At 44.7% G+C, this 26,275-nt stretch overlaps 1 protein-coding gene across 8 annotated transcripts in view; it reads left to right on the forward strand.

The window, feature by feature from the left end:
* The window catches only part of MGAT5 (alpha-1,6-mannosylglycoprotein 6-beta-N-acetylglucosaminyltransferase), a 557,249-nt gene that overhangs the window by 206,719 nt on the left and 324,255 nt on the right, over nt 1-26,275 (forward strand). For 4 of the 8 annotated variants that reach the window (XM_036106944.2, XM_036106948.2, XM_078070707.1 and 1 more), the window contains exon 1: nt 19,158-19,545. The exons of the other annotated variants lie outside the window; for them this stretch is intronic. The gene's annotated coding sequence lies outside the window, so the exon portion shown is untranslated. Of the gene's footprint in view, nt 1-19,157; nt 19,546-26,275 lie in introns of those variants that run through there. 8 annotated transcript variants of the gene reach the window in all.

Genomic DNA, 26,275 nt, shown 5'->3' on the forward strand with positions numbered 1-26,275 from the left:
TGAAAGTGAAAAGAATCCAGTAAAAACTGTGCTTCGAATTTTGAATTCTTATGTTATCCTGGCTAGCGGTATATGGTATGATACTCTCTTGTGATACCACAGCTCCCAGTCAGCCATGTAATCGGGAAGGCAAACAACCAATACACTTAAAACCATCCTGTACCACGCAGCCATTCTGTTTTTCACTTTCAATAGAGTATTCAATCAATTACATAAGATAGACAACAATTCATTATAAAATAGCTTTGTGTTAGATGATTTTGCCCAACTGTAGGCTTAAATAAGTGTTCGGAGCACATTTAAGGTAGGCTAAACTATGATGTTTGGTAGATGAGGTGTATTAAATGCATTTCGACTTACGACATTTTCAATTTAGAGTGGATTTATCAGGGCATAACCCCATCATAAATCAAGGAAGATTTGTAGCAGGGAACCATACATGGCAGGAGAGTGTTGAAGGTGCAGAACCTAGAGGTCAGTAAAAGAGGAGGGATGTGGAGGAGGGAGTGGGCAGCCCTGCCCAAGAGGCACAGGTGGGGCATATTTCTAGAGAAGGGTACTGGACTTGGATCCTGAAAGATAGGTAAGAGTTTACCAGATGTGGATGAGTGTATGTCCCAGGCTGGGACAAGGTATGATGGGGTAAAATAACATTCCACATTTGAGGAATTTCAAATAATTTCAAGAGGCTCAAGCATGAATTCACTCAAGCATGAATGAGAAGAAGTGTAGAGGTGAGAAAGGGGACAGATCATGGTGGACCTTGTTCTTCGAAAGTGATTTGGGAAAAAAATGGGAAGCCATTGTCCTTCCCAAGAGTGTTTGGACAATGGGTTCCCAAAGACCAAAATGTCTCCTGAGGTCCTAAAATAAATGATGTCAAGCGGAGTCCCAACAGAAAACAGCACTCTCATGTTGTGTGTTTATTTACAAAGAGACCATTGAGAGAGACAGGGGTATAGAACAGCCACAGGAGAAACTCAGTGTCCAGCGGTCCAGTGGCAAAAGAGCTGTCATTACCTTCAGGCTGAAGGGATGAGGGGAAGGTGTAGGTCTTGGAACTCAGAAGGGGAGAGTTGTGTAGAAGAAAGATGTATAAGGCACAACCAGGAGAATAAATTCCCCAACTACCATCTCCCTTCTCCCTCCAATATTCCGCCAAGTCTTCCTTATAGGCCCTAACTGAACCAGAAGCCAGAGCCTATTGACATAGCCAGAATCTATTTTACAGGGTGTGGAAGACTAAATACACCAGACAATTAAAGGGATAATATTATCCTGGCTATTGCAATAGAGAAAACATTCATTAAAGAGCAATGACTCAAATAACAGGAATGGGGTCTGGGTTTTGTAGAGGCAAGTAAGTAAAGGAATCGTGAAGAAGAGTGGAGTGGAGGTGGGTCTTACCTATATCAAATGGGAAAGGGTGATTCTTTGTGGTCAGTCTACTTCCCTAAACACAAAAGTGTGGGAGAATTTCCTAATGGTCACTGTTTTTGGGGAGCATAGGGCTCAGATGAAGTTCAACACCGTCAGTTCCCCTGTCATTCAGGATGAATGAGTATTATTCATCCCCGAACATCTCAGAAATATTCATAAACCTCCTGAGTGGGGGCGAAGCAAAATCTAAGAAATAGTCTCTCAAGGACTGTTCTTGGCATTGTTCCCATAAAATCAGTTGAACCATCTGTTGTTGAGGGGTGGTGGCAAAAATCAGGTTTTTTGAAGTCCTGGATATCAGGCATCTTACATGAAAAAGAAAAATATTGGGTGCCTGGGTGGCTCAGTCGTTAAACATCTGCCTTCAGCTCAGGTCATGATCCCAGGGTCCTGGGATCGAGTCCCACATCGGGCTCCCTGCTCCGCGGGAAGCCTGCTTCTCCCTCTCCCCCTCCCCCTGCTTGTGTTCCATCTCTCGCTGTCTCTCTCTCTCTCTGTTGAAAAATAAACAAAATCTTTAAAAAAAAAAAAAGAAAAAGAAAAATATTACTATAGAAGGTTGTGTTAAATAGTCAGGAGTTGAACCTTGAGGGTAACCAGTCTGGTGGAATCCAGGTCAGTGGAGGAAAATCTTTCAGTTATGCAACACCACTCATTGGGTTTCTTAAAGCTAGAATGTCAATGCTCGGGTGATGTGCACGGTGTTGGTTACCTCTCATATAAGGACATGCATGACCTAAGCATCACTGGACTTGCTTCCTTAGGAGCCCCAAGAGCAGCTTGTCCAGGAAAAAATCTGGCCCATGCATGGTCTGCTGCAGCGATGAATCCTTGAAGGTTTGTGTCAAGTCATTGGACTTTGACTCTCAGGGCTTCTTCCAAGGGCGAGAACAAGGCAATTTAGAATTTCAATAGACAGGAATCTGGGTGATCAGGTTTTAGTTCTCCATGACACCAGCCCAGCGGGGGAGGGAGAAAAACTGGAAAACTTAGTGTGGATTGTTGTGCTAGATACCGAAGGAAACTCAAAGAATGGAAAATTTGGTATTATTGGCAATGTGGGCAGAGCAACAGGATCCAATCCAATTTGCAGGTAGATACCACAAGTGGTTTTTCCAAGGGTTGGGGAAAGAAGAAAATCAACTAAATTTCTACCACATATGATAGAGTTTGTGTATCAGTTTTCTGCACTCAACAGAGAAGCACAAAATAGCTCAACGGCAATGAACAACAGGGCCAGAATCTAATAACTGGGAAAAAAGTGCTCTGGGCAATGCATGGTTTTCCACTGACACAAAATCTTTCTTTACAGTCACCCTCCTCTTGATCAAAAATAATCTCAAAGAAAAATTATTCTTGATCCCCAAATAAGGACAATCTCATCAGATTTGGCCAGCTGATTTACATAGATGCAGCAAGAATGGTAATTTACCATTATGTAGGTCTTCTTAAGTTCGCTTTTCGGGAAGCTTTTAAAAAGAATCTCAGATTGGACTTTTAAAATCCTTGGAAGCTAGGAAATCAAGCCAAGAACTTACCACAGATCTCACCTGCAGTACCTATAGATCTCAGTGAAATCCACTCTTCTTAGAGTTCAAAAAAAAAAACAAATCCTAATTTTCCTGAGCCTCCCATATATGTGACTTTTCTTACTCACCTGTCACACTAGAAACTCTAGTGTAAGGCAGATACAAGGACAGTTTTTCCAAGGAGGCTTTATAAACATTGGCTGCATAAAGTCAACCTTTGTTTCTTAAAAGTGCTTGGTCATATCTGATTAAATGAGCATCAGTTTCAAATATGTCATTCCAAGTAAGGCCATGGTTGCATAACTAATGTTTCCAATTGTCTTGCTAACATGGAAGACTGATAATTATTGAACCTATTCAAATCAGTATGTTGCCATGAAAAGAGAACATTTAATAGTTCCCGAATTCTGGAGGGGTCAGAAAAAGATAAACATGTTATTTCTGTTCATAAAAGCATAATCTATTAAATTGTTATGAGTTATAGTCAGCTTAAGAGAAAAGACAGGGGGTTCTTTATATCCAGAAAATAGGATATTAAAATATGAACAATATTCCTAACACAAGCCACATTCATCCTTCATCATTCAGTCCTATGTAATTAGTTCTTTTTCCACTGCAACTTGGATTAGCAATTTCATGAACCCATCTGCTTTTTGACAAATGTCCTGGAAATTCTGACTCCGTCCATTTATCTCTACCTTGTTTAAATGAGGCTTTCAGAAGCCTGTGCCAAAAAAGTACCTGGCAAAGTCCCTTTCCACAGGGCTCTGAGACAGTCTGCTGTTGAAGAAAAGCACTCGGGCATATAGCTGAGTGGTACAGGTGAGACCACTCATGGAAGGATCAGAGGAAAGCAAGACTTATCTGTAGGTGACAAAAGACTCAAAATGATTGTAGTTACTTTATTACTGATCATGTTCAAAAGTGAAAGATCTGGGGGCATGCGACTGGCTCAGTTGGAAGAGCATGCGACTCTTGATCTCAGGGTCCTGAGTTTGAGCCCCACGTTGGGCATAGAGCTTACTTAAAAACACCATTCAAAAGTGAAAGATCTGATGAAAGTTAATTACAAGAATAATGTAGCTAAAAAGCAAATTGGGGGATGTTCCTGTGGTGTGCAAAACAAAGTCAATCCAAGACAAGTTTTAGATAAAGTATCTATAAACATAATAATTAGTCCTATTTTCAAAGAACAGTAGATACTGCATCTAACTTTTAAAAATGGGTGAACATAATCTTTACAGAGAAAAATATCTTCAGATAAAACACAAAATAATCCTGAGACATAATATACAATGGGTATTAAGCACATAATTAGAATATACCAGGAATATATTGATAGTATCAAGTATCAAGATACTTCAGTTAAGTCTGAAGTGGGTCCTAAGTCTCTGTATATCAAGAAAACTCCATAGGTCAGGAATGTGAATCCTCACTTGAAAACCACTGGCCTGGATGCTAGATCAAATTAAAGAAGTAAAGTTGTTACCAAATTAACATTTAAAAAATAAATTATGACTAGTGACATTACACTGTTTTTGTCTACTCTTATACAAAGTAGCACATGGACTTTCAGTAATAGAAGCATATCATGGGCAGGGAGAGCGCTGACAATTCTCTAGGAGCTTCCCATACAGCATATCATTTCTAAATATTTATATTAGTAACATTTTACCCATGTGGCTTTAACCTAGGGAAGGTTAGGTATCTTTTCTGATTTGACAAAGTTTTCCATGCAACTCATCAATGGTAATGTATCAAATAAACCTAATTATTCCCAGCACCTCTCTTTTTTACGAGGGAAAAGCACAAGTCCCTTGTGATTTTGGGGGGACCCTCTGGGAAATCTTAAAGATGGACTTAAGAGTAAAAGAGACCTTTTAGGATTCAATTTAGGAAAGGCAAAATACCAAAAATTATCAGGAGAATTTGAACACTGGTTAAGATAGGATCCTGGGTTACTGAGAATAATACGTAGCTACCAATGTAATCAAAATGACAGTAATAGAATCAAAAAGTAAACATAAGAGATACCATGATGATAAAGAACCTTAACTTAGCCGTTTCAAAAGTGAAAGGCTTTGTTCTCTTAAATAATTACAGACATGACAAAGTCAACATAAAGCTCCGGAAATTATTCTTTTTTTTTTTTTAAAGATTTATTTATTTATTTATTTGAGAGAGAGAATGAGACAGAGAGAGAGAGCATGAGAGGGGGGAGGATCAGAGGGAGAAGCAGACTCCCTGCTGAGCAGGGAGTCCGATGTGGGACTCGATCCCGGGACTCCAGGATCATGACCTGAGCCGAAGGCAGTCGCTTAACCAACTGAGCCACCCAGGCGCCCCGGAAATTATTCTTATGACACACAGAGTTCTTGTTATCTGGACAGATGACACAAAAGGTATGAGTAAACTTTTGCAAACTCTTATCAGGAGCAGACCAATAATCTCAGAAACTTTTATCATCTTAATTGAGAAAAAAAATGAATTCTAGTTTTCATCAGTACAATTGATGCTGAAGCTTTTATATATATATATATATAGCTTATATATATATATATATAGCTTATATATATATATAAAATCTATCTATCCATCTATATAGATTTTTTATAGATTTTTAGATTGTTTATAGATTTTTAGATTTACTTGAGAGAGAGAAAGTGGAAGAGAGAGCAGGAGCAGGCAGATGCTTAACCAACTGAGCCACCCAGGTGTCCCGATGCCAAAGCTTTTTAAAAAAAATCTTGCAGATCAATCATAAACCTTAACCAGCTTTGATCATGGCAACTAAAATTGCCTTTCTGCAAACTCGCTATAACTTTTATACCCATTCAGGTTTGTTCCAAACTTTCTTATTTCTCATTCTTGAAGAGCCAGTTATTTTATTTTAGGAGAAAACTGCTGTCTTTCTTCTCTCTTTCTCTCTCTCTCTTTAACAAAAACACATCTCCTTTAGTACAATTTCTCAAAGTGACACAAAAATAAACAAATTTATTAACAGACCCCAAAATACAGCCTCTCTGCATCCTATGGGAACCTTAGGAATATTCAATTCATGTAAGTGTTATCTATCTCTAAGCAAATCAGAATAGAGCTCTTTTTAAGGGATTTTATAATCTAATTTGGTAATACCATCTGAATATAGGAATATATTATAAAATCGCAGACACATATACATATGGATACAGATAGACAGTTTATAGATCCAATTTTAAAATTTCACATAAACAAAGAATTACAAAACCCACTGCTTCACATCAAAGAGCTGTTCTCTTTTCATTGGTTATGCATTCTTAATTGATCTGAGCTAAAAACAGACAAATTGACAAACAGAAAAGAGTAACAAGATGGATGATCTGTCGTCTCTCACCCATCAGAGACAGGATCCCTATAAACCATCGATCCATTTGCAGAAATCACAAACGGTCAGATCATAAAACCGTGAGAAGCTGGAGTTAGAAATCACCAAGTACAGGTACCCCCCACTTCCTGAAAGTTGATGTTACACCACATCACTTTTACGAAAGACCTACGTTAGTACAGTACCGGCTTTTTCCACAAAAGTGAAAATCCTCTTCAGATTTCTTCCCGTTAGTCAAAACAGGCACTAATGCTAAGTCTTTCATAAAAGCAAAGTGACATAACTCAAACTTTTGGGAAGTGGCCCTGTTCTTTGTTTTATGCCATTTCTGCTTACAAAACTTTTTATAGGAACACTCTGCTTTCAAATGGCGGGGGAAACCTGTACTCAAAAAGAATCAAAATCAACTTCTTAGGGTACTCTGAGCGGACAAGAGTCTGGAACACAGGACCAGGAGTCAGGCGGACCAGTGGGTCCCCCAGTCACCAGTCAGGAATGGAGCACAGGGTGGTAACAGAGGGGTCTGGTTACTTGAGTGGAGTAAACGAGAATCTGAAGGAGAAGACCCGTCCTAGGAGTCAAGGCACCAAACTGTCAGGATAATGGAGGAGGTGAGTTTCTTCAGGCTGTTGCAATAAGGAGAAAATCTATTAATGAGGAATCCCAAAGAAAAGGAAGAGGATCTGGGGTTTTATAGAACCAGGTAAATAAAGGAATTGTGAGGGGTAGTGGAGGTGGGTGTGATGATCTAAGTCATATTGGGAGGGGAGGGCTTCTCTGCCTTTAGCTGTTTTCTGAAACACAAAAGGGTAGGGCATTTCAGAAAACAAAACGATAGGAGGATTTCTTAACCCTTGCTGTTTTCCTGGCAAACAGGGCTCAGGTAAAGTTTGTTTTGTTTTGTTTTTAAGATTTTATTTATTTGAGAGAGAGAGAAAGTGAGCATGAGCAGGGGGAGGGGCAGAGGGAGAAGCAGACTCCCTGCTTAGCGGGGAGCCCGACGTGGGGCTCCATCCCAGGACCCTGGGATCATGACCTGAGCTGAAGGCAGACACTTAACTGACTGAGCCACCCAGGCACCCCTAGGGCTCAGGTAAAGTTTAACGTTGTGAGGGCTTATCAAGCAAATGCGTGTAAGCTATGACTATGATTGTTACTTTAGGGGCTTTGACTTTGGCATCACACCACAGTGATCATTATCACTGTAATCCATTGTAAGATGCATCATCAGATTTTTTTTTTTTTTAATGTTTAAAGGTGATTTATCTTTTGAAACAGAACTTCAGACTGAGTCTGTGGCATCCCTGCTCACGTGACAGGCCCTCTGTGCAGAAGCTTCCACAAACACTGTTGCAGCTTCAGGGCCCTGAGAGGTGGGAAAGGTGAGGCTGGAGAGACAGCCAAGGACAGGGTGAGGAGGGCCCTTTGGGAGAACCTAGGCTACAGAATTAGGGGTGAGATGCTGTCTGGCCGAGAGCCTGAGCCTCGGGGCCAAACTCCCGGGTTTGGATCCAGATTTTGCCTCTGACTGCCTCTGTGATCTTGAGCGAGTTACTTAACCTCAGTTTTCTTCCACTGTAAAATGATACTCATAGCATCTGCTTCCAAGGAATTTTGTGATTTGATACAAATAAAGCACCCGGAATCATGTCTGCAATGTGGAATTAGCGATGCCGACTACTAGAACTTTGATTGCTGTTGTCACTCTTTTCTACTTTTCTTGGCTAAGTGTTGCTCTCTGGAGCACTGTCCCTACGCGGCAGCTACCCTCTAGCAGGGGCTCATTGGCCCCAGTCCGGTTGGATTTAAGGGTATAGGGGTGGCTAAGGGCTCCACTTGATACCGCATCTGCATAACTTTTTAGGCAACAGTGACTGGTGTCACTTGATCAGATCCAATGGTGAAGCTTTGGAGGTTGGGGTGTGGGTTAAGTCCTGCCAATGCCACCTTTTTTTGTGAAACAAAGCTTGACTAAGGGTTTGCACTGTATGGCTCCAGGAAGGTTCCCTTTCCATCAGTACCTACCCAGTGCCCCTGTTTAAACTTCTGCTACAGTGAAAGTGGGGAATTCAACTGAAATGGGCAGGAAGAGGCACCCAGGGCCTAAATATGTCTGAGGTTTGGAATGCACAGAAAGTCATAAAGCAAAGGCAAGACGTTCAGTATGTTTATCAAAATATGTCGTGGGTTTCATCAAAATGCGGAAATCCAAAGAAAAGCAGCCTCTCAACCTTCTCGTAAGGATGGACCCACAAAAGGAGATTTTAAGATTCTTGTCTGACAGAGATTGTTCCAAACTTCATTAGCGATGGCCAACTTGATTTGCTTCTAGCTGCCAGCCCCAGTGGAGCTGGTGAATTATTCCGGAGCATAAGTTTTCTCAGATTGTTGTGCAAGTGCCTGCTGGCTGCAGACAAGGGCCTCTAGCATGGTTCAAAGCCAGTTCTGTCCCCCATTTCACTCCAGAGTGGCACTCCTGCGCATGGAGCCTGGACGGAGAGAAGGTCAGCAGGGATCACCACTATCTTTTGAAGTCATGCAAGCAAAATACCCATTCCATTCTTTCCCCATTACTGACAGAAATTGCAACTCGTAGCCAGAAACATTAGGGTGAAATAGACACACACACACACACACACACACACACACACCTGCCCCCCAGCTCCTGCAGCTGCATGGAGGACAAAGACAAACACAGAAACTGAACGCCCACAGCAGAAATGTCCATAGAAAAATGCCCATTTCCAAATTAATTTGGGTAGCATCACCATTTGCTTTACTGCTGTGTCAAGCCTTGCTTCCAGGGGCAGAAATGTTTTACACAAATAGATTGTTAGTCCCGCAGGGACTTGAAGTTTACTCAATCACTCTGAGAGCCATGCTTTCACAGCGTTTGACCATGACCCAGTGTAAGAAATGCACTTTCTATTACGACCCAATGCACACATCCATAACTGAAGCTAGATTTCCGTGATACAAAAACTCCCCCCATGGCTCATTACTAGCTATCAACCTGATGTCACCGAGCCGCCCAACACGGAGCTGGGAAGAGACGCACACAATCAGCTGTGGGCACACAACTGCCACCCGCCTACGACAGCAACAACGTCGACGGGGACAGTGGAGCTAGTGCTGCAGAAAACACTTGGAGAAAACCTTTCGAATTTGCAAAATTTGTAAAACAAAGAAAAGCATCATGTGCAATACCTGAAGGTGTTCTTTACAGAATTTTCTGGTCTTTGGAAGCCTTTTTTCGGGAAGGCTGAAGGGCTCCCTCACTATTTAAGCTTCTGTTGAGGAGGTTCCAAGAAAGATGATCATTGCCTTCTCCAATTTTTTCTCCGGTCTCACTTTGCTCCAGCCCAGACATTTTCTTTGGAAGCAGTTTTAACAAAGCCCTAAAAAAATAAGTTTGATACACTATAAAATGAAGAGTGTGTATATGTGTGTTAAAATTCGCATGACTCTAGGTATTCTGAACAATTGTGGCCATTGGTAGTTTTTCCTTAAGCCTTAAAATTATTGTGCAAATAAAAGATTTATATTGCTGCCTAATAAACCACGCTAAAACTCCATGGCATTCAAGAATAAGCATTCATTTCTCACATCTGAGGGTTAGCAGTGGAGATTATCTGCTCTTACCTGGGCTCTCTCTTTTATTTGTGGAGCAGCCGGGGGCTCCACTCTAAGCTAGGTTTGGCGGGGGCAGCTTTTCTCCACATGTCCCTCACCCATCTTGTGGGATCGCTGGGCCAGACTGATAGAAACACTTCTTCTCATGGCAATGGCAATGGCTCAAAAGACAGGAGGAATTTTGAAACCCTTTGAAGGCATCACTTTTGCCTCTTGTCTATTAGCCAAATCAAGTCACAGGGCAAAGGCCAGAGTTCAAGGGTGAGGAGGACACTCCACCCACAAAGAGAATGTGCTACAAAATGACATGCCAGGGGCATGGTTCCAAGGAGAGGTGAAGAATTAGGACCAGGGGTAAGCTGAATAATACATGCCAAAGACATCACATCCTAATCTCTGGAACCTTCGAATATTACCTCATATGGCAAAAGGGACTTTTCGGATGTGATTAAAGTAAGGGTGTTAAGATGGAGAGATGATCTTGGATTTTTGGGTAGGTCCAATGTAACCAATGGGCCCTTCAAAGAGAAAGGCAGAAGATTAGAATGAGAAGAAGGATATGGGAAGCAGAAGGAGAAAGGTTGATGTGATACGGGGCCATGAGTCAAGGACTGGGGACAGCCTCTAGAAGCGGGAAAAGGCAAGGAAACAGAATGTCCTCCAAAGCCTCCAGAAGGAATGCTGCCCTGCTAACACCTTGATTTTAGGCTTCTGACCTCCAAACTGTAAGAGAATAAATTTATGTTATTTTAAGCCACTAAGTTTGTGGTAATTTTTTTATAGTGGCAAGTGAAAAGCAGTAGGGATTTTGGTATGTGAATGTGAGGCTCTGCTGTAACAAATACCTAAAAATGCGGATGTGGCTTTGGAATTGGAAGCATGATTTGAAGTTTGAAACTTTGAAAAACCCTTGAACAGACTCTTAGAAACATGGATGTTAAAGACTCTGATAGTGAGAGCTCAGGGGAGAAATGAGGAATATGTTATGGGAAACAGGCAGAAAAGGGATTCTTGTCATGTAGTGGCAGAAAGGTTAGCTAAATTGTGTCCTATATTTATGTGGAAAGAATTAGTTAGTGATGAACTTGGATATTTAACAAGGAGATTTCTAAGTAAAGTGTTGAAGATGCAATCTGGCTGAATCTTACTATTTGTAGTAAAATACAAGAAGAAAGAGATACATTGAGAAAATAAATGTTAAGCAAATGGAACCAGGAATTAATGATTCTGGAAATTCTCAACCTACCCAGAATGTATAAAAAACCAAAATTAGGAGATTTTACTGTAAGGAAAGAAAGCCTGAAGAGGAAGCTGAGTGTGTGTCTGGACAATCTTTTGCTAGTACCTGGAAAGAAATAAAATGTCACGGTATTCTGTAACACAGGGGGTTCTTTGAGAGATTAAGCATGTGACTCATGGATTTCCTCAGCCATCTCATGGGCCTCTGCAGGAAGAATCTATAGAGGAGTCTTTTATCTGATGGAGGGAATCTCTGTAACATACATGGGAGATCCACAAGGCGCTTAAGGATGTGATATGAGAAATGTTGCCACCTTGCACCAAAAGGGACACAGGGGGCACAAAGTAAAAAGAGACTTCTGGACTCCCCAAATTCCAAAGACAGGAAACAGGTAGATAAAACTACTTGGTGGTAAAAACATGTTCTACTTTTCATGAAAAAGAAAGAATGACTCAGGATAAACTCTTGCCTCAGGAATTTGAGCCAAAAGCCACAGAGGTTTAATCACAGACCTTGAAATAGTTTTCACAGGCAAATTTCAAAGTTGCTTGGCAGAGGTGACTTCTTCCTTCCCTTTATTTTATTCCTTTTTGAATGGGAATGTCTATAACTGTTGTCCTGGTCCTGTCTTACATTGTACTTGGGGGAGCTAATAAATTGTTTGCTAGCTTCACCGATCTACAGATGAAGAGGAATTTTGCCCCAGGATAGATCATACCCAGAACCTCACTCATTCTTTATCTAGATGAAGTGATTTGGGACTTTTGAACTGATAATATTCAGAGAGATTTTTGAACTTTGATGCTGTGATAGGTTGAGAATTTGGGGGACATTGGAATGGGGTGAATGTATTTTGATGTGGGATGGATGTGAATCTTTGGGGGCCAGAATGTAGACCGTGGTAAGCTGAATAAGGATCCTCCAAAGATGTTCATCTCCTAATCTCTGGGACCTGTGGATGACCCTCTATATGGCAAAAGGGAATTTGCACCTATCATTGTTAGGATCTTTAGATGAAGAGATTATCCTGTATTTTCTAGGTGAGCCCTAAATATAATCACAAGGGTCCTTATAAGAAAGAAGCAAGAAGGTCAAAGCCAGGAGGAGATGATAGGATAAGAGAAGCAAGGATTGGAGTGATGCAACGAGGGTCCAAGGATTGCCAGAGCCTCTAGAAGCTAGAAGAAGCAAGGGACAGAGTCTCCCTCGGACCATCCAGAAGGAACCAACTCTGTTGACAGCTTGATTTTAGCCTCTTAATACTCATTTTGGACTTCTGATCTTCTGAACTGTAAGGTGATACATTTGTATTATTTTAAGCCACTGTGTTTCTGGTAATTTGTTATAGCAGCAATTGCAATATATAGGACCAATACAGGACCATTAATACAATCTTATGTAGGAATAATCCTAGCTTCTCTGCTTTTACATACAATGCCATCTTAAGCATTAGAATTATTTTCAAAATATATACTATTATTTTTAAGATATGCACTTTGTGAACATTTGACATGAGGCTTGACCTTAGATTGAAACCAACTCATCTTCCAAGAGAAGACATCTTTACTTTAAAAATAAAAGTCAGTGAGTAATAGGAATCTGAAATACAGAAACGTAGAAGCAACTGTAAACACAATTAAAAAGTTAAAGTAAAAAATGATATGTGAGGGAACAAAAATTATTCATGTAGGAAACTTGGGAGTCACCGAAGGGAATTTTGCAGTTACAAGTGCCCCATCCTCCCTCTTCACTGTTGCTGGTTAGAAGCCAGGAAGTCTACGTCATAAAGGTAGAAGCAGTGGGAAAGGAGCAAGAAGAAAAGAGAGAGAAAAAGAGTTGGAGGCCTATGGAGCAAGATGCCCCGGAGCGCTCTATGCTGTGATCAAAGTAGATAGAATGAGAAAGGGAATTTTTTTCTTAATGCATTTCTGTAAATGATATAAATGGATCCCTTTTAAAGTTTTCAGGAAAGACAGAACACCAATATATGCAATTTTTGGATTTCTTCTGGGTGTTGGAAGGAAGATACATAGTACATATCTGTAATGTTATTTTGGACCCTTCCTGAAGGGTTCCTTTATCATTGAGGAATACGCTAGTTTGCAAGAGTTAGAAAAGGGGACCAATAATATCTTAAGAAGTAGGGATTTGTTTCCCTCATATAACAAGAAGCCCGGAGGCACATGGTTGTGGGCATGGTCTTTCAAGGACCCAGGCTCTTTTCATCTTTATGTACTGATCATCTGAGTGGCTTTTACACTGAGTTTTATACCCTATGTTTGAATGATGGCTGCTGCAGCTCCAGGCATCATGACCTCATTCAAAGGCAAGAAGTACAAGGGTGGTCAAGGTGAGAACCTATTTCCTCTTACATCTCTATTAAAAGGAACCAAATCATCTTTTTCAGCATCCCTCAGCACACTTTTCCTTAGATCTCATTGGCCAGAACTGGGTCACTGGTTGCCCCAACACCCAGTCTTGTAGACAGGAAAATGCAAGAATCTGGCTTTCCAGACTCTGAAGTGGTATGTAGCAAAGAAAATGGGACTGGGAATGGCTTTTGGATGACTGTCCATTGGGGTTTGCAGCAAATGTCCAGTCTCTCTTTCATTCAAGGGGCTCCTGGTTGGTGGTCAGCAGATTTGGGAACTGAGTGATGGGTACAACTCTGTGTCATGAGGTCTGGCCTCCAGAGAAAAGCCACGGTAGTGCTCTTCAAAAATACTGGCATTCCCTTCACCACTGGGCTGCTCAGTGCGAGGCAAGTATGTGTCTTCTGGGCCGTCCTGGAGAACTTAGTATTAGAATGGATAAGTAGGTCACACCTGATAAATCTTTTATATTATTTCCCTAAGTTCTTGGATTGCTTTCTCTACATAATATCAAGGTATTTCTGGCATCTCCCCTTCGTAAGAAGAACTTCGGCATAGATCTGAAAAGCCCAGACCCTAGAACCAGGCTAACTGATTTGAATCTCAGCTTTACTACTTAGAAGCTGCATGTGGGAAATTGTTGAACCTCCAAATGCCTCAGTTTCTGCTTTTATAAGTGGGGATGATAATACATATCTCAGGCTTATTCTTAGGATTAAATAACTTGATATATGAGAGTATTTTCAACAGTGCTTGGCACCTGGTTAAAGCTACATGAGTGCCCGCTAGCATCATTATTTCTGCTGGGCCCCCTGAGTCTGGGTTTTAGCACCAGCTGAGCAGATGATTAATACTACCCCCAACTGCTCATGTGAACACAGAGTCTGGAATTTTGAGAACTGCTTCCATATCAGTAGATTCAGCCCAATCCAAAGCTGTGTTCTTCTTTCTTTACTCTAGAATTCTCAGAATCTCTCACCACATGTATTCCTCAGATTTTTGCTTTTCCAAGACAGCCGAATGTCAAAACTCTGTGTGATGGTTCAGTCTTTTTTGGGGTTTATCTTTTCAGTTGGTCTCTTGAGATGTGCTAGGAACCTCATCATGGCCTCCATTTGGCAAGGGAAGCCAGCACAGAGCTTGAGGGCCATGGGTACATTCAGTCATCTGGATTTTCTCATGTCTCTCCATCCAGTCCTCCGGGTCCTACTCTGTTCTAATCGATGTCCTTGCTTTCAAATAAGAGTGCTTAGGCTGCGCATTTAAGTGGTTTTATAATTCAGTGACCCACAAGATCAAATTTCGTTTTTAGTTTTCACCTATCTTGATCTCTAGCTGTTAGAAAAAAAGAAATTTTGTTGTTATTGTTGTTTTTTCTTTGTTTGTTTGACTGTCTTAAAAATCACAGAAAAATCCCTGGTATATATGTCCTTTGGGCTGAGAATTTAGGAATTTGAACTGAGAAATTAGGAGTTAGAGCTCATTGTTCTCTTTCTTTAAGCTGTCCAACTCCATAAAACAGCAGACACGGGTGCCTGGGTGGCTCAGTTGGTTAAGCGACTGCCTTCGGCTCAGGTCATGATCCTCGAGTCCCGGGATCGAGTCCCGCATCGGGCTCCCTGCTCAGCAGGGAGTCTGCTTCTCCCTCTGACCCTCCCCCCTCTCATGTGCGCTCTCTCTCCTCTCATCCTCTCTCAAATAAATAAATAAAATCTTTAAAAAAAAAAAAAAAAACAGCAGACACAACCGCCTTACTCCCACAGTCCTTATGTTCCTCAGCCGCTACTTGGTTGCCCCAAAATTGATTTCGATGGATACTTCATTCCAGGTGAGCACAGTGATAATTGAATTAAACCACCTTGCTACTCTATGCTATAAGCTGCCTGCATGAGAACGCTTTAAATCCAGTTGGATTTTCAACCCTCAGTCTTACTCAAACCAGATAACCCACCCTTCTGTTTTCCTGAGAGTTTGTGTCTGCTGGTTCTAATGTCTGTGTCAATCAGGCTACTTAACTGTGCAACAGAAAGTTACTCTACTTGATTTAAGGAGAAAAGGACTTTATCTAAAGGAAAGCTTAGAGTCAGGCTCAGAGGCACGTGTACTTAGAAACAAATCTTCAAATCACGTCATAAAACTGGGAAGGTGAAGACCTTCCTCTGCTACCTCTGTCACCATATACTAGACATGCCAGGTTCTAAAGATTTTATTTTTAATTTATTTAAAGATTTTATTTATTCGTTTGAGAGAGAAAGAGAGAGAACGAGCAGGGGGGAGGGGCAGAGGGAGAGGGAGAAGCAGGCTCTCCGCTGAGCAGGGAGCCGAATGCGATGTGGGGCTCCATGTGGGGTTCCATCCCAGGGCTCTGGGATCATGACCCCAGCCAAAGGCAGACGTTTAACCAACTGAGCCCCCCAGGCGCCCCTATTTTTTTATTTCTTTGAGAGAGCGCGTGCTTGCGCATGCATGGGGAGGAGGAGGGGGAGAGGAGGGAGAAGCAGACTCCTTGCCAAGCAGGGAGCCCATCTGGGCTCTATCCCAGGACCCTGAGATCATGACCTGAGCCGAAGGCAGACGCTCAACCAGCAGACGCTCAGCCGCCTGAGCCCCCCAGGCGCCCCTAGACATGTCAGCTTCTACTGTCATCGTGGCATCTGTCACTGGTAGCACTGCGAGCAGTACCATCCTAAAAACTTTATCAACCACCTTTACCACTGGAGGCTTTACCTTCTACTGGGATTCCATAGTGCATAATTCCCAAGCTGTTAAAGATAGCTCAGGTCCTGAGCAGGAAAACAAAACGAAACAAAACAAAACAAAACATTTTTTTATTTCAGAGAGATCTGCCTCAAGACTGAATCACATGGTCCCAGCTTTGTAAGGTTTACACACACAGTTGTTACTTTGTTGCTTATAATTTTCATATAACTTGAATAGGTTAAGAAATGTGGTGTGTGTTTAGTGCCTTAAATATCCCTTTTAGTTTTTAGTGTACTCTTCAGAGTGATTTCTGTCTTGATCTTCATTTCTTCCTGGTTTCCTGGGGATGGGCAACAGAGTGTAATGGAAAGATTTGTGGGCTCTGGAGTTGGGAAAACTGGGTTCAATCCTGACTCTGGCCCTAACCTACAGTGCCTGTGGGTGGGCATATTACATAACTTTTCCAAGTCTTAGCTGTTTCTTCTATAAAATGGGTGTAGTAAATCTGCTCCATGAGTTGTTACGAGGATCAGTAAAATTCACATAGAGCTTAGTAAGAGATGCTGAGAAACAATGGACTTGCTTATATGGACAGAGTTGTGTTTTCTACATTTATAATTGGGTAATTATCTAAAGTATGTTACACGGGACAAATATATGGAAAGAAGTAGAGCAGACTTAGCAATACCAACAGACACTGTTGCATTGTTATGAAGTAATCCCAAATATCTTCCTTTTTTTAACCTAACATCCCTTGTTTACAAGTGGTGGAAATGCTAAAAATCAATCACTATTCATCAGGTAAGCATGACCTTGACCATCATCAGCCGGGGCTTTCACTATTAAAATCCCACTGTGCTATTTTCTTCCTCTCTAAGTTTGTAAGGAATTCTCTCTTGAGAGGACATGATAAATATACAACTCCATCTTAGTAAGCATCTTTACATCTAAAAGCAATGTCCTTTAGTAATTATTAATGTAAATTATAATCTTAACTTTGTAAGAAAAACAATGGAGATAGTATTAATGTCCTTCAAAGGCATTGTAAGTATATTATTTATACAAATAAATAGAAGATATATAATCTAAATATATTTGTATCATACAAATACACATAATGTGTGTACATATGAATATCACACCCTTACACTTTTTCTATATACACATACATTTTTTAACAAGATCCTGAAATAATAACCATATGTAATTTCCTCTATAGCAGTGGGTCTGCAGTGTTTGAATGACTGATGTCTTTCAGAAATCCCTAGGTAACCAGGTGGTACAGTTATTAACCACCCGCTGGAACTTGGCTTTGAAGCAAATCTATTAGGATTAGAATCTGCACCATCCGTATTCAGAGCACAGAAGGTCTTGGCCACCAGATGTCACTATTCTTCTATTTCCCTCCCCGTGCCCTTAGAGCTCTGAGACCTTTTCTAACAAGGGACTGAGGAAAATGCATGCCTCCCAACGTTCCTGGGATTTCACCAAAAGGTCTTTTGAAGAGGAATAGTCCTGCCGGTGCAGATTTCCTTGGGGCTCTCAAATATCACCTGGACAGTTTCTGACAGCTGAGGATCCAAGTGGCTGAAAAGTTGGGGCTCATCTGGTCAAAAAATGTTAGAGCCTTTTCCTTGAGCTTGAAGTTAAAGGTAGGACCGGCCTAATGTGCCTTGAGCCAGAGCTAGCTCAATGCAGGAGAGGCCATGAAGTGTGATCTACCAAGATCCTGGAGTCTGGAGACTTCCCTAACCCTTGGGTGGCCCTGAGAACTCACAAAATGAGAAAGTTGAGCTAAGTCATTTCTAGGGTCTAAAAATTTCGTGATCCTCAGTTTTTTAATGTCTCTGTTGAGGAGTGTGGGCAGCAGAGTAGGGTGATCTAAATTCAAGACAGAAGACCCCAGGAAGGACAGTGAAATCAGGGTGGAAAAATCCCACAGGGAAGGTAAGGGGAAGTTGGGCATAATTCTCATACAGTCACCTGATGTAGTGACTGGTTACAGAGCCTGAAACGTGCTGGGGTTATGAACCTTGTCATGTTGACCCTTAGGTGATCCACCAGGCCATTCTCCCTCCCTTCTAGATCCTACTTAACAATGATCTATAATGTTCTGATGTACATGTATGACTGTCTCTCCCGGGGCTTGGTTGGATTTAATATGTCCTGTCAGTCAATGTTTGTGGCACCTTCAGGGCATGCGATGTGTTTTATTTCGTTTTGAATTTACAATAGTACAGTGTTCAGCTAGCTCATCCAGCGTGTTCATAGAATCCAAGGGCGGGAGGAAGAAAAAGAAAGAAATGGAATTCATTTATCGAGCGCCTACTGTATGCCAAGTGTACCTAAGTACTTTACATATGCTTTCTTTCATCTTCAAAATAGGCTCCTGAGGCAGCATTATGCTCATAGATAAAGAGGCTGAATTCAAATGGTTAAGTGACTTGTCCAAGGTCACAAAAACCAAGTGGTAGACTCAATGGCTACCTATAACACATTCTACGAAGGAAACTGAAACTCAGGGCACTTATTAAAGTTGTATGCACCTGTAAATGGGTGAGCCCCCAGTCGTCCCTCACTGGGCTTCACTGATAGAGGGCCCCTGGTGCTTCGAGGCCCCTGGACTGCACCACTCTAGAGGATGCTTTGTCATATGAGTATTGGCACACTATCCCCGACCTTGCTAGCATATTGTTTATGGCCGCGATTAACCTGTCTCCCTCGCTCCTTTCTCGCTTTGGGCTGCGGAACTGAAAGGTTGCTAGAAGTCCTCTCCGACACAGTTGAGAGTTTGCAGACGGCCCCTGAGAAGCTGGGGCGTTCCGAATTGGCTGAGCGCTCTGCCTGGGAGGGCGGGGAGTTTGCCGAACGTCCCTGGCCAGAATCCCTGCCTTCAAGTGCCTCGAGCCAGAAGCGGGGAGAAGTTGGAGACGTTGGGCTGGGGGTGTTGGGAGAAATTGCGGACAGACTCCCGCCCTGCTAGGCTGAGCCCCCGAGGAGCGTAGCTACAGCGTCCGGGCTGAGTGTGGACGCGCCGCGCGCGGCCCCGCCAGGGCTGGGAGTTTGCAGACCGTCCCTGCCGCGGCCCGCTCGGCGGCGGCCCTGCGGCTCCCGCGGCAGGCGCGGCGGCCCCGGGCGCGATCCAGCCCAGGTAGCCGCGCCGCAGGCTCGGGGCGCCGCGACCCCGTACCCCGCCTCGTCGTGGGCCCCGCGGGGACGGCGGCTGGCGGGCGCTCCCTGCTGCTACTGCTGCTGTTCAACAAGGAGGTGAGAGCCACTGGGTCGGGGCGATCGCGTCGGGCTCGCCATCCCCGTGGGGAGATGCACGCAGAGGGACCGCGGAGGGCGCGGGGAGCTGGGCGCCGGCGGGGAGAGCCTACACCGAGGGCGGCGCGGCCGGGGGCTTCCGCCTGCCGCCTGCGTGGGTGCCCTGGCTGCGGCCGCTCTGCGGGACCCGGGAGTGCAGCGGCGGACGCGCCTTGAAGCGCCCACCTGCCTGGGGCAGCCCTCCCCAAGAGAAACAGCAGGCCCCCAGGGCCCTTGGGGAAGAGGCTTGTGGGCTTTTCAAGGGACTGTCCAGAGGAGGCTTTGGTGGCGCGGGCTGGGGATGGCAGATGGGCGCTCGGACCGCTGAGGAGCCTGGTGGGGTCACGCTGCGGGTGTGGGCCGGGCTGGGGTCTCCTGGACCGGGGCGCGCAGGGCGGGCTCAGCCAACGGCCGGTGGGGAGGAAGAAGAAGGGAGGCTGGCCCGGGGCCCAGAAGAGGAGGGATGCGACGGACCGACGCTCGGGGCTGGGGGACCAGGGAAGCCCGGGGGAACCCCCTAATCCCTTGGGGCCGGTCGCCCGCCCGCGACCCCGTCAGGGCGCTCCGCGAGGCTGCCCGGCCGGAGAGGCTGCGGGGAGCGCAGAGCCCACACCCGCGCACACACTCCCCGAGAGCATGCTCAGTGCGGCCCTGGGAACTTCCTGCCGAGTAGCGAGCCGCCCCGGCCCCTGTGGGCCCCCCTCCGGGTCCACGGCGTGCTAAGTTGGGGGCGAGCGAGCGTGCGGGTAGGGGGGCGCGGCGCCCGCCTGTCGCCCTTTCGTGCCCCTGGCCCCTGCTTCGCTTTTGCTCACATCCCAGCGCTGCTCGCGCCAACCGCCCCCGCGGCTGGGAACGGGGGTGTGGATGTCATCCCCGCTCCCCGAGGCCAGGTCCGAGGCCGGGAGGCCAGAGGCCTGGCGGTGCGGCCGCTGGCCTGGTGGACTCGCTCTCTGTGCACTCGCCGAGCGCACGGACCCCGCGCCGGGAGCGGACTGGGTGGAAGGGGGTGTGTGAGCCGGGGACGTTCGCGCACACACTTGCTGTCACACACAAAGCCGTGGTTTCGTAGCTACCGCGCGGAAGAGGGAAGAGGTGGCGCTTGCATTGTCCAGCCTCGTTCGGAGCGCCAGCGGGGTGCTCAGCTCGAAGCAGGCGATGCTTACGTTTTCAGAGATGCCAGGGTCGAGGTCTAGGGCCCGGTGCTCCCGACACTGATTGCCAAGCCCGGCGCGGGGCGGACACGGTTGTGAGCACCCGGCTCTGGCGGCCCAGTTAGGGAAGGTTGGGCACTTACGGAGCTGTGAAGTTGGGGAGGGGAAAGCTGAGGTGTGTATGGGGTTCGGGTGGAATGGCAACAGTGCACCTGGAAACACTCAGATTCGAGTAGTAGCGGCAGGATCTCATTGTAAAGAGAGGCACGTGGGAAGCCGGTATCCCCGCCTGTGTTCATTGTCAGGACCTGAGGGACTTGGTTGGATTTTAGTCCGAGAGCACCTCCCCCCACAAACCACCACCATGTTAGCAACTCTATCACCCATATCTTGAGCCTTGACGCAGGATCAGAACTGCCTTGTTTTTAATTCAAGAAATCAAAAAACAGTTTTTCCTGATAGGCAAAGCCATCACAGATCTGTCTTGATAAATGATTTTCACCACCACCCCCCACTTCCTTCTTCCCTACAAATTCTTTTTATTGTTATTGTTTAAGGCTGAGATAAGCACCCTTAACTTTGGCACTGCTAGGATTAGAGCGAAGCTCTATTTTCTAGAGGCTTTTGTAGTTTTCTCCAGTTACCAGCTTGCTGTCCGGGTAGTCAGAGTGAAGTGGAGAGGTCCTGAAAAACGGAGTGATAGAGGAGGGGGAAGAAGGTGCCATTTTTGCCCCTTTTAGGAGCTGGGACAAGAGGAGAAGGGAGCTCCTCTGCCTGACACCTGACTCTGGCAGAACTGGGTGGCTGGACTTAAGGTTTAGGCTCTTCCTCTGGTCTCCACCTTTGTTCCAACTTGCCTGGGTTTGAGACACTTAGGCCTGGAGTCAGTAGGAGAAAGGATTCTGCAGTCCCGGTTTGGAGCTTTGCGGGGTTTGCATCTACAACCAGGCAGCTGCTGGTTGGGTTGGTGTTTAGGCGGACGGGGATGGCAGGAGGGCTGGGGGCTCTGCCCAGATCTGCCAATGGCATCTGTGCACCCCAGCCCCGCTGCCAAAGCAGCTCATGGGCTTTTTGATCTCAGCAGCGCACATTTCAAGTGCTTTGTGTTTGAGGTGTGAATACAGTACATATATATATTCACACATATGTATGTGTATATACGTTTTTATAAAGAAGTATGTGCATATGCAATGTTCTTCAGTAGCATCTTGGAGCTGGAAGGGACCTCAGGAGATCATAGGAATTCAAATTTTCTCCCTTCCCATTCAGTTTTCTCTGTTTAAAAATAACTAAAGCAGCCTTCTGCCCAGCTGGCCTCCAAAAGCATGGAAATGCCAGAGTCCCCTGTGATTCTAGCAGGGTGGGGGCTTTGGCTCCTCCCCCGAGAAGTGTAGCTCCTCAGGATCCCTAGTAGATGTCAGTCACTTAACACCACCTTTCCAAATGCTCCCTGTGGCTTGGGATCTAAGTCACTGCAGTGTCACCCTCAGATTGATTTTGGCAGGGGACAGACAGTGGCCAGTGTGCCCGGCCGAGATGTCCAGAAAACTGCGTGGCGCAGTCATCATGAGACTTGCGTTGGGAAGTTCATGTCCTTTCTCACTCTGTGGTCATCCAGGCAGGTGGTTGCCCTGCTCCTTCCCAAGAGATGTAAAAAGCAGTGCGGACTCATTTTATTCCCTCTTCCTTGTGTGTCTTGGCCTCCTGGCTCTAGGAAAGCTGGGGTGGGGTGGGGGTGAGGGGCTTCCTGTGTTGATATTATTATAGGAAATCCCAGGAAAGCACATACTGTCAGGAGCTTTGTCTCTGGGGGTTTGTTGTGTATGTCAAAGTTTGAGAAAGGGTCCTTGTGTCAGATGAAGACTTAACTGAGAGTTTTGGCTGACGGAAGATGCATGTGTTCCAGAATCCACGAACAGTTGAGAGGTTTGGGTCACAAATAAATTCGATGCTTGTCAGTGCAAGTTTTACTAGTCTGCCTTTAAAGTTCATAAGTGGCTTTGAAGTATAGAGTCACTCTTAAGAACCAGAAGACGGTTGTACTTTTTAATGTGTTGGAAATTGAGTAGCGAGCTCCCCAACCCTTCTTGAAGTTTCTAATCTAGGTCTTGTCCCTATTCTATATGGCATCTTGTTTTAACATCAAGAATCGGAGCACCATGTGACCTCTGCCTGCTGCAGGTGTGTTCATTGAGTGAGTTTGTCCTGCAGCGCCATGAGCCATGCCCTGTGCTGGGGCTGAGGATAAAGATGTCCTTCTTCAAAATTACCTTTTGAACTTTTAATTTATCTGACCTTCTCTTTCTGTGTGTTAATGCAAACTAATAGTTCTTGGAAGGTCGCCAAGGTGGGTCCCAGGAGCCTTAGTACTTTAACTATGTTCTTTCTCTCAGCTGGAAGCATGGGGACTTGAGCTCCGTTTGCTTCTGTGGGCCATTTTATTTATTTGTTTGCTTTTTCACTGCTACAATTAAATTCATGTTTTCCTGACTTTATCACATCTTGAAAGCTGTATGTGTGCATGAGAGGGGTTGGAAGGATCGCTTTAGTTCTTCAAACTCCCAGAGCTCTCTTATCCGAACACATGACCTTCTGGAAAGAGAACAGGAGCCTTCCTTTCAAGGCTGTTTGTCCAGCCTGAAAAATCAGCACAGGCAAGGGGGATAAGCTGCTATGGCCGGGTTTGGTGGAGTTCTCCCTGTAAACTGTCCCCCTTCCCCCCCTCCCCTGCCATGCTTGTGTTGAGGCCTGCCAGACCTTGGCCCCAGCTGGGGTGGTTCTCAAGGATGGCTAGGGAGTGTTTCTCCATCCTGTTGCCCATGCACTTAGGAGTGAGGTGTATTCAAGTACTTTATTACTTGTAAGAGTTAAATACTGGTGTTTGCATTTGATTTACTAAAAAAAGAAAAAGTTGGCCCTTTAAGGTTACCCCTAGAATAGATTAACAGCCTCACTTTTGCATCCCTCTGTGATTTTTTGTGGCTGGCCCTGGAGGGAATGTGTGCCGCCCACCCACTCCTGTCTCAGCTGCACTCCTTAGTGGTGTTGTTCTGAGCACAGACGGCTTATAAGTCCTGTCACGCTGGTAAGATGCTTTTCCTAAGTATCCTACACAGAACAGTCTTCCACGGTAATAGTGTTGGATCTCTTTCGTGTCTCAGTCCACTCATGGGTGTGTGTTGTGTTGGTGATCGTCACAGATATTACGTGTCCTTGTGGAGAAATGTCAAGAGGTGGGCAGGACCATAGAGATGGGATGAAAAAATTTACCTTCTGTAATTGACCTGATTGCATGTGTTTCTTTCCTCTTTCCTTTACTACTCCCTACAATGGTAAGGTGGGCACTGTTGTCATTCCCAGTTTATATATTGGGACACTGAGACGTTTGTGAGGTTGTGAAACCTGGCTGTGGTCACACACAGCTAGCAAGTGACAGGGCAAGGATTTGAACGCGGGTGGGCTAGGTCCAGAGTCCATATTAGCTGGACTATGCTTAGTTAAGGCTAGCAACCTCATCCTGAGCTGTCAGCACTTTCTTTCCAACCAAAGCCAAGAGGAGCCTTAGACGTTCAGGAGTTGGAAAGCAGCTCGGGGAGATCCTTCTGGATTTCTTCTCTTTCTAGCCAAGGGCATGGCGGTGTAGAGAGCGAGAAGGGCTTACTTGAAGTCTCATCAGCCAGTGGGCAGCAGTGACAAAGCTGGGTTTCAGTTCTGACCCTTGGTCCCACAGGAACAATTGATAACAACTGATAACAGTTGTGTGCCTCCTTTGTTTGTAGAAATGATTCAGGAAGCAAATGCGCTGGTCATTTGGCATCTGCCCCTCCCCCTCCTAGAACCCCCCTGTGCCTGTGAGCTCATATCCAACTTCACCTTAGAATCTGGTGGGGAGCAGGTGGTGTGTCTAGATCTTTTCACCATCCCCAAACGGGAGAATCTGAGCAACTTAAATTATGCCTTTAAGTGACATGTCCCCTTCTTCATGTCCTTAAGTTTGACATCTTAAGAATACAGTCTGGGATGGATTTTACATTCACTCTTTTTTTTTTTTTTAAGATTTTATTATTTTTATTTTTATTTATTTGACAGAGAGAGAGACAGCGAGAGAGGGAACACAAGCAGGGTGAGTGGGAGAGGGAGAAGCAGGCTTCCCACTGAGCAGGGAGCCTGACATGGGACTCGATCCCAGGACTCTGGGATCATGACCTGAGCCAAAGGCAGACGCTTAACAGACTGAGCCACCCAGGTACCTCCGCATTTCACAATTACGTTCTCTCCCTACTTCTCTTTGTGTGTGTGCGTGTGTGTGTGTGTGTGTGTGTGTATGTGTGTGTCTTAGGGCTCAGCATTGATTTCAACTCTACAGGAGCATGGGGTAGGCAAGAGGTGACCTGGCAGGGGCCTCAGGGCTATTTCTTAACAGTTCCAATAAAGAGCCAGTGAGGACATTCCCACAGTGTCTGTGGAATCCTGGAAAGACTGCTGAGGCCTTGGAAAATATTCCTCTGACCACTGGGATCACCGTACTTCGTGGAGTCTTCCAGTTGGCTCTGACAGCAAGCACCATTTCCCTTCATTTTACTCCTTCCATGTGACCAGGATTACACGGGGCAAACCAGGGCCCCTGCCTATTCCTGATTCTGAACATTTCTGGTTAACAAATAGTCCCTAGCTGCTCAAGGAGTTTAAAGTCTAGTTCTGGTCAGGGCCCACATGGAAGAGTTCAGTTCAGTTGGGAGGCAGTATGCAAATGAAGAACACATTAATGCAGCCCATGTGACCACTTTGGGCCTCAGTTCTTATGTTGAAAAGTAAGAGGGGATTGAATGAGCTCCAAAGTTCTGTTCAGTCCTGACGTTGTATAATCCTCTACATATGGCAAAGGAGGTGTGGAATAAAGAAAGAAAATTCCCTTACTGAATAAAAAAAAAGATTGAGGAAACACTCAAGTTGTTTTTGCTTTTGCTGGTAGACTCCCTTCAGTATACAGTTGAGATGCTTACCTAAGAAGAACCAACCCTTTATTATCACTCTTCTTTAGGGATGTTTATTTTTGTATATTTAGAAATAAAAAGCCTTGGTCCTTACTTCTCAGCCTAGAAATAACCCGTTTCCCCTAGTGAAGCTGTTTTTTTCCTTTGGGGAATTGAGATTCAAAGAGCAGAAGATGACCAGGCTCCCAGAGTTCTGTGGTTCTGTGGCACAGTGCCCTGGGGAAAGTGGCTAAGGACTTACCCGGCCACAAGCTGGGTGTACATGGTGTACATACCTTCATTACAGCTTCCCTGCGAAACAACTACGTTCAAAGAACAGAGAGTTTGATATCAATCTCCTTGTAGCTGCTTTTTTTTTTTTCCTTAACCATCTGTTATTTTCAGTTCCGATTTTTTTTTATTTACTAGTGTTCATGCCAAGGAGTTTTCTAAATGACCGACTCTTTCTCTTACGCATCTTGGTTAGGAGAGGATTATCTCTACCTCGTGCAAAGTATGATATTTCTGTGTCCCTTCAGTGTGTTTCTTCGTATTTCTTCTGTACTT

The sequence above is a fragment of the Halichoerus grypus genome, chromosome 4 (genome assembly GCF_964656455.1).
Source record: "Halichoerus grypus chromosome 4, mHalGry1.hap1.1, whole genome shotgun sequence".
Taxonomy (NCBI): Eukaryota; Metazoa; Chordata; class Mammalia; order Carnivora; family Phocidae; genus Halichoerus; species Halichoerus grypus.